The following is a 10,027-nucleotide window of genomic DNA, read 5'->3' as shown; positions in this document are numbered from 1 at the left end:
ATTGTGATATTCTTTAGATCTAGTCAACTAGTCAAATCGGAATCGGACTCATAGTCCTTCCACAACATAACTCCATAACCAATATTCAAACAATAGACTAGCACATACCTAACCTTAAGACTTTAAAATCCATCGACATACAGTTCCAGTTCACAAAGTAACCCATTAACATAACTACAACACACAGAACAACGGGGCATTGGTGTCTACCCGTAAACAACTCATAACACACGATGGCACACAGCTACAACTAGCGGTCACGCTACCTTTAATCAGACAACAGCATAAAAGCGATATTTAATAGTCAAACATGCATCAATTCACTCAGTACAGTTACTAACATATAATCCCCTGTGGATTACTACGTTTCCAGCCTCGATCCAAGGTCCAGTAGTAGAAAATCCCTTACCTGAAATTTGGTTATGCCCCTTGATCGAGTACACGCTAAACGAATCCACCTAAACGAAATCATAAGGGTTTAAAGGATGACACTAGTAAAAGTCATTTTTAAATGGTCCTAAGCAACATCCGTTGACTTACCCGAGAAAAGAAGCTATCTCCAATTAAGCCTGTCGCGGAACCCGAGAACTTGAGCGTCAACTCCCTAATACCTTCAAGGAACAAAAGGTAGGACTATGTCTTACTCCAAAATCTAAACTCGAACCGGTTATAGCAACATTAGGAAATTCACCAAAATAATCCTTACCGAAGACTCACTGTGACCCGAAGTAGAGGAAGGAAGGCTTAGGTGGCTCGGTGAACAGGGAGCTCGGCTTGGCTTGGAGGTGATCGGCTCGGCTAGCAGCTCGGCTTAGCTCGCGACTCGCGGCTTGCAGCTCGGCTCAACACGTGGCTCGACTTGGTTTGGATTCGCGGCTCGGGTCGGCTTGAATTCGTGGCTCGGGTCGGTTTGGTTCAACTCGGCTGGGATTCACAATTCGACTTGTGAGACTGGAGATCCACGACCATTGAAAGTTCGTCGTTGGCTGCTGGGCGAACGATGCGGCGGAGGGCAGCTGGGCGTCGGCAGACACGGCCGGACGAAGGACGCACGGCGGCGTCTGGTTCCGTGAGCTCGAGAGGGAGATCAGAAATGGTGCGGCCGCGACGAATGAACGTTGGAGTTGCGAAACCGTCGACGACGGAGACGGAGACAGAGGTGGAGATAGAGGCAGAGACAGAGACACGTGCGAAAGAGAAAGGATGGCGAGACGGCGGCGGCGTCGGCTTCGCGAAGCTGAAGACGAAGAAGGAGAAAGAGAACCGATGAGGGCGCGCGTACTAGGGTTTTTTTTAAAAAATTTATATATATATATATATTAAATAATAATAATAATAATAATAATAATAATGTAATTAGTAATAATAATAATAAAAATAATAATAATATAGTTAATAATAATAATAGTAATAATAATGATAATAATAATAAAAATAAAATAATAATAATACTATACTTAATAATAATAATAATAATAACATAATTAATAATAATAATAATATAATTTATATTATATTATTATTATATTAATTTACACCATAGTAATAAAAAAATTCATACACTTCGATTTCTTTTTTCTTCCTTCATCAAAACCAACAAAAAGAATTAACACCAAAAAGTTTAATTTCCCCAAAATTTACATAAAATGACAAAAATTTTACCTCGAAGTAGTGAGGCGTTACACAACACACATTAGTCGGACGTCTTAGCCTACCTCCCTTCCGTATCCAAGCTGCATCCAAGTCGCCCAAGTCGATTCTTCCTCTTCTAGTAGAGAGTGAGCCACCCCTCTTATTCTAGTCGAGTTGTGAGTATTCATTCTTTTTTCTCGAGCCATTTAAGCCACTTGAGCCTTGCAATCATTTGTTGATGAATTTTGGCTTTACCCATCAAGTGTTGTTATTTGTACAAGATCAATTAATTTTAGATTAAGTTGGAATATTTTCTTAAATTCGATCATTTTTCTTGAAGGGGTATTTGGCAAATTGTGAATAATTGCTTGGTAGAATTTTTTCCAACCAAGGTTGAATTGGTTTCAACCTTAGCTTGGGTAAGCTTGGATACTTAAGTAAATAATTGGATGATCGATTGACAAAATTATTAATTTAATTGTGTTTATGTTTAGGATTGTTTTATTTTAATCTTAACTGTGGACTAGGGATTGTTGCTAATCTCGAGCTAAGGGATTTCTACTACTAGACCTTATATTGAAGTTGGAATGTATTATGTGTAGGTTAGAAAGTATTGATGGTTTACACGGTTGCCTAAACTGAGATGGTTTGACTGTTATGCATAGTTTAAAATATACTGATGAATTGTACTGTTGACTAAACCGTGATATGCATTAGCGTGTTTATTTTGACTAGGAATGTGTAGAGAAGGAGTTTATACTTTTAATCGTAGTTTGATGTGACTGTTCTGGAGTTTTTAAACTGGATTGAGGGGAAATTATTAGCTTTAGCTATGGTGTAGTGTACCTTGCAGTCAAAGTGTGCTACGAGATCACCACATTATGTGCATCCTACGGGATCGCTAGACTAATTATGTTTATCCTATAAGATTACTAGAGTGATATGTGCATCCTTCGAGATCACTAGACTGATTATGTGTATCATACGGAATCACTAGACTAATTATGTGTATCCTACGAGATCACTAGACTAATTGACATATATCCTATGGGATCACAAGACTGTTATGATGCAGGATACCTCATAATAGGAAGTTAATAGTTTTACCCCTAATGGGACCAGAGTGAGTCTCTTACTGGGTATATTTTTATACTCACCCCTTTCATGTTTACCTTTCAAGGCAAAGATAAACGAGAGGTAGACCGGCGAAGGACAAGAAGGACTAAAATGTAAAAGATAATTTCAAGGGGTAAACGTGATAAGGCCTAGCGTGGTGGATCTGTTTTATAGAGGTTGCCTTAACGTAGAAGAACACTACGCATAGGTCAAAGAAAAGAAGGTGGATTTCAGGCTTGAAGCCATCAATGCGTTGTGTGGGTTAGAAAATAATGAAATCATACATGTAATCTTCAAGAACCATAATGAAATCAGACATCAATGTGTTGCTTGGATAACTTACATGCACATCCTCTGTGGCCTGCGACACGAATGTCCAGTCTCAAACGTGTGTTTACTAAAACAACTCCACACGGCCGACTGGCTCCCCTCTTTGCTCAGCGTTCTCGTGCTGTTGTTGTAGAAGCAACTTCAATCCACTCCTATGATTATAAGGTTGCTTCTGTCTAGCAGCCTTGTTCGTCTGTGATTGCTCATGCATGAAAACAATTATATTGTTTATTTCTTATACATATTAAAAGTTGAAATCATAATTAACCATGACAAACGGTTCAGTTGCTCACCTAGAATGTACGTCTCATGTAGTGGCCCAGAGGTAGTGTCAATCCTCATCACGTCCTACCAATATGTGTGGTGGGTTGGCACGAGCCTCCTTGGGGTCTCTGTACTTTTTGATGTCTTTGTGACAATCGCCCTAGAACTCTTTAAAGGTGTTGAGGATCTAATGCCCAACGAAGCTATACATTACAAAAAACAACACATTAGCTTGATTAACTTAAATATGTTTCAAATGAAAACAGAAATGTATAGTGGACTTACCTAGAGGTCGCCCTTGCCAACCTTGATGCATTCTCTATCTACGTCCGCCCACTTAAGACAGCGAATGGGAAATGTCTTTTGCACACACACGCCAATCGCCTCGCTAAAGCGAACGACGTGTGGGAAAATAGGTTTCTCTACACTAGAGGCGATCGTCATTGGAATCCGCCCATGGCTGCAACGTAGCGCTCCAACTCCAAGAGTCGAGACTGCGTACGTCTCCTAGGAGTAAGATTCAAAGATGGTTGAGAAGTACCTATTGAATAAATTATAAGAACAGATAATGTCAGAAAAAAAGTTCAAATAATCCTAAGTTAATGCCATTATTAGACTCGCCTGAAGTGTCGTCCATCAACGACGACCCTCCTATAGGGTTATCTAGCTCCTCTGCAAAGTCGAGGAATATGGCATCAGTCTCATCAAAATTGCTCGAGAATGACGACATAGTACCTATAGACACAGAAAACAAACATTAAATAAGCAAATACGAACACATAACTAGAATCGAAATATAAAAACTACGTAAATATGTGGATACGTTGTTCATTACTATCATTCGCCATCACTTGTTCTCTTGCATGTGACAAGTGTTCATCCACATCGTCGATGAAGTCGTCAGTGACATGACGCACAATTGGTCTTTCAACGATTGTGGAATCAACGTCAATCTTACACAGAGTGTAATCATTCGTGTGTTCATCCACTCGATGGCTGACAACGATTTCTAGTACATTCATGTGCTCATTCTCAACATCGTCCACTTCTAGCACATCTCATGTACACTTATTCTGAACGACTTGCACAACTTTCCAATTGCTACCATTTCTTGTTTCATCTAGGTAAAAAACTTGTCGTGCTTGCGTCGCAAGAATTACAGGTTCCTCTTCGAACCAAAAATGAGACGTGTTGGAAGATTTGTACCCTAATTTAACGTGTGTTTTTTGACTTTTGTTGATGTCCATGTCATACCACTGACACTTAAATATCCAACATTTCTTTTCATCGGATATTGAACGTGCAACACTTTGTCCAGAACATCGTAGAAATTATTGTCGCCAATTCTACTTGCATCACTTTCACTAATTTTGATCACTCCATTGTCTTGTATAGTACGTCGTGAATCACGTTTGATATGTAAAATCTCAGCCCACCCACGGTGCATCCATTGTAACAACAAACGTCAAATGATGGTTCCATCGCAAGTAATAAGAAATTAGGAGATAGATTTTCTGACTCACGCAGTTCTATAACCTGAAATCAATGTGACAATGATTATACACATTCTTGTGCTTAAATATGTTAGTGCATACATGTCACACGAAAATTTGCTATATACCTGTGCTTAAAACCATTCAGGGAATCCTCGTTTATGTCTTTTATACAAATTCGTAGCATTTTGAGCATGTTGATGTATAAGCCTTCAATGTTTCCTGACGGGGATGATTATGAGTTTAATATCTGTAACAATAATGTACAACAAATACTTAACTACTATACCTAAGAAACATGAAGCTAATAAATGCTTACTTGCGATACTTCGATATTTCGTCTACATTGTTGAGGATGTACCAATGGAAGAGACATTTCTCTTCCTGTGATAGAGTACGAAGACTTGACACACCTAAAGGTCGTACCTTTTGGTTAAAAATTTCAAACTCACCAATCACCTCATCCTTTTGAATGGTATCATCATTTCGTTAATCTCTTGTGAATCGAGTCTCTATACCACTTAGATAACGCGAACAAAAGGTGCTTGATTCATTCAGCACATACGCTTCTGCAATGGACCCCTCGAGACGTGCTTTATTTCGAACATACTGTTTTAAAGTGTGTAGACTTCTTTTGATGGGATACCTTAAACTATAGGAAACTGGACCAATAACCTTGGTTTCATATGGTAAGTGAATGACTAGGTGTACCATAACGCTAAAGAAGGCAGGTGGAAATATTTTTTCTAACTTACAAATTTTTCTTATGATGTCTGCTTGCAATCTGTCCAATCACTTATTCTTATCGTTCTAGCGTACAGGTCAAAAAAAACATTACGCAGTCCGGTAATAGTAGTGTATACAGTTTTTGGTAAGAATGCTCGAATACCAATAGGTAGCAGTCGATGTAATAAAATATGACAATCGTGCATTTTGAGTTCTGACATTTTCCCCTCTCATTCACACATCGTGTTATATTGGAAACAAATCCATTAGGAAACTTAACTGATTTCTGAAACTTGCAAAACTAAACTCGTTCACTGTTAGTTATCATCTTCTATAAGATGCAAATCCTTTCTTATCTTCAGATCTTGTAGGTCTAACCAAGCATTTGGGGTATCCTTAGTTTTCTCTTCGATATTCAACAACACAACAACCAAATTGTCACAAACATTCTTCTTAATGTGCATTACGTCAAGTTTGTGACGTAATAGTAGTCTCGACCAGTAAGAAAGTTCGAAAAATACTTCTCTTTGTCCAATTAAGAGTTTTCTTTCTTTTCTTATCCTTTTTTGAAGGATGTTTACTCATAACTGGAAACTCTAACTGTTCTAGCTGTTCTAAGATTTCATACCCATTCATCATAACTGGAGGAGCCCTATGCTCTGCCTTCCCATCGTGTAGCCTACTTCTATGCCACACATGATTATCTAAAAGATAACGTATATATCCCATGAAGGATATTCTACCACGTATCCCGAACGAGGATTTATCACTCATGCATATGGAACCTGCTTGATACTCATTTGTACTCCACTCTTATAGGTCAACATACATCGAAAAGTCATTAATCATCCACAACAAGGTTGCATGTAGCTAAAAGAACTGACCTATAAGAGAGTTATACGTATGCACCCTAAAATTACATAACTTTTTAAGTTCTTCAATCAATGGTTGGAGATACACATTGATTTCCCTACCAGGAGATATAGAATTAGGTATAGGCAGTGACATGAAGAAATTTATCTCTTTCATTCATTTCCATGGTGGCAAATTGTAAGGAAGTAACATAACAAACCACGTACTGTACAAGTTACTCATATGACCAAATGGGTTAAACCCATCTGAAGCTAACACTAATCGTATATTCCGTGGATCAGAAGCAAAATTAGGAAATTCAGAATCAAAGGGCTTTCATCCCTCCGCATCAGCTGGATGTCTCAACACATCATTTTTATCAACAAGTATATCCCTATGCCATCTTAAGTTAGCGGACCCTTCCTACAATACAAATAAGCGTTGTAATCTCGATATCAAAAGAAAGTGGCACAATACCTGATGTGGATTTTTTTCCTCTATTATGATTAACCTTGTACTGAGGCTCGCCATATATAGAATAATGTTGCAAATCAGCAAACTCTTTCTACTATAATACACAGTTGTACTTGCACGCATGAATAGTCTCGTATCCCAAGCCCAAGTCATGAAGTTTTCATTTGGCTTCATAAAATGAAATAGGGATAATACTACTACACATTGGAAACGCTGCTCTTAAGAGTTCTAACAACATGTCGAATGACTTGTTACTCTAACCATGTAGAACCTTCATATGCATTAACGTAACCAAAAAATTCAAGGAGAAAAATTCAGATCAACTGGAGTACAACTCATTACGTGCTTCATTCAATAAGTCTTGAAATATGTTTGTTGTATCTTCTTCTATATCTACCTCAATATTTCTCGACATTTCATCCTCCAAACGACCTTCCTCCGTTTCTTCCTCCACTCATCGTCTTCGACCTTACAAAACTGTGGGCTACCCTCGATGCCTCTTTAAAATTGGGTTGTAGCCCTTAGCATTAAGGACTGAAGTTCTTACCTACTGTCTCCTTTAATGTAACATGGAAAGACACTGCTTGTATGCCACACAAGTTTACAGAAAAACTCACCTTTCCCTCCCTTACTTGGCTTTAACACTTGACACCCTTGGGAGGAGAAACTTAAAACATAAGTTGAAGATTTAGTCAGTGATGGCTTTAAGAAATACCTTTTTGGGGAATACAAATGTTTTAAACTATTAACAACATTCAACATATTTCAAGATCATAAACATGAGTTTTCATCACATCAATTACAACCACAACAATATCAAATAATTCCACGTGTTTCAATCATTAGGGCATTCGTCATGTGTCACCAGGAGCTGGGATTCTCCCATTCACATCTAATAGCCTAGACCTAGGATTCACTTGACTAGTGTCTAATAATTGAATCAGGATTTCTTTTAGCATCTCGTAGCATTGATTCTTTTCTCTAACCTGAGATTTGCTTTCACCAATAACTCATCGCCTAGACCTGGTATCCACTTTCACTAGCGTCTTGCGATAGACCTTGGATTCACTTTCTTTAGCATCTCATAATTGATTCAACACCTAGATCTGGGATTCACTTCACCAGCATCTAGCTTTCAAGTACACAATTCTTTCTCGCACAGAGCTGGAATTCAATTCACCAACATTTACCTGTCTAGACCTAGAATTCACTTTCACCAGCGTTTCGCGTTAAACCTGGGATTTCCACCAGCATCTTGTGATAGATCAAATGCATTGTACATCACACAAATGTCTCAATAATAATCGAGAAACGTTAGTTCAACATCTTACTTCCAACACATAAGTTATAGTAAAATACAATATCATACAATAATATCAACGTAAGGTTATAAAAGATGATTTTCATACAATTGTTTGTAAAAAGGTCTCTTTCATGACAATACTCGCAAAACATTGATTTGCTTTCAATGATCACTCACAAAATACTTAACCTCCACACTCTCCTCCTTTGCTTTTGGGCTTTTCATCTTGCCTAACGGCTCCCTCAAATGGCCTTTTCAACACTCGAAGCCTTATCTTAACAATTTCTCAGAATGAATTGCACTTCTTCTTCCTTTCTTTTAGTCTATGGTCCTATTTATAGTGACCTTTCACCTCTATGGGTCTTTTTCGTGCCTTACACGTATCACTTCATTGCTTCGCCATATTAAGCAGCTAACTTAAGCTCGACACAATAAGCTAGTTGTCAATTCGCAATTAGACATTTTTCTTGAAACACCAACCTTATTTTTTTAGAATGCTCAATTTGTCTAACCCTATTCTTAGGAAGCAACATACATTTAATTTCTTCAGAGAGTTATCTAATCTTTTCAATAGAACACTACACGCATAGGTGTAAGTACTCATTCTCGCTATACTACCCCAAACGCCTAGTTCTAGTGTCAAATCATGCTTCTTCCTCACCAACGATCCTTATCGCATTGCTTAATCTATCACGGTAGCATTAAGCTCAAACACTTTTATTTGATTCGCCTTTTCTTCCATCGCATCCCTTTTTGCAGAACACCTTCTACCTATACCTAATCATTACTGTCCTTCACAACAGGACTCCTTTCTGGTTCAAGGACTCATATTTGACGATGAATAGATAGCTTAAGGCTTCGTTGTCTAGGGGAGATGGGCAAAGGAATGTGCATGTATAAAAGGGGGAGGTGGATCTTTTTTGAGCTCGGGAGGTGGAGTTTAATCTTTTGGAGGAGGAAGAGTAGCATTGTCTAGGAGGAGGAACTTTGTATTTGGACGCTTGATAGAAGGGGGGAGACATTTTCTTTGTAGGGAGGGTGTTGAAGGACTTTTCTGATGCGAGGAGGGCCTTTCCGATGAGGATGAATGAATTTTAGAGGCTGGGGATTGAGGATCGCATCAGACTTTGGTTTCTTTGTCGGTTGTTTAGAGATTGATGTGCCCTTTATTTTTATTGGTGGAATGAGGGATAGTTCATTATCATTTTCATCTCTTTCAGGGTCTTTAGTTTGACTCTACGTCTTCAAGCAACAGTCTTTCTCCTAGTTTTGATGTAAGGTAATCATTATGTTCAATGTCGCTAGGTTGCAAACGCCACCCGAAATGATTTCTTGTGAGATGGTCGCTAATGAAAGAATAAAGCGTAAACATAGTTTCTCCATAGTTGAGGGGAATAACATGGCACCTTTTTGAGTTTTCATCTAGAAGAGGATGGAAATTTGAATTATTGCACCTTGGTTAAACACTGTCTTTGTCATTATGTAGTACAACATCATCACAATTGAGATTATGTTGTCATATCATGAGGAAAGGATTTTCTTCTTCATAAAGAACAACCATACACTTGTTTCCATTGTGAGTTGGTTTGGATATAATTGTAGCTTCTCGTTGGTATTATTTCCCATTCTGCCTAGGCCAGGTGATTACTTTCAATGCTTCCCTAGCCTGCCCCTTTTTAGCCCTAGTAAGCATCTCCTGCCCTTGATATTCTGCATCGTTGGACAGGTCGTAAAATTTATTGATGGCCTCAACATTGAATTGCAAATCTTCTCGCCTTTTATTGTCACATAAAACTCAGATGGATTGTAATTCGTGTCATAGAACTTCATGACCACC

Source organism: Cucumis melo, chromosome 6 (assembly GCF_025177605.1).
Source record: "Cucumis melo cultivar AY chromosome 6, USDA_Cmelo_AY_1.0, whole genome shotgun sequence".
Classification (NCBI taxonomy): domain Eukaryota; kingdom Viridiplantae; phylum Streptophyta; class Magnoliopsida; order Cucurbitales; family Cucurbitaceae; genus Cucumis; species Cucumis melo.
The sequence above is the reverse complement of the archived record's forward strand: the minus strand, read 5'-3'. Positions refer to the sequence as shown.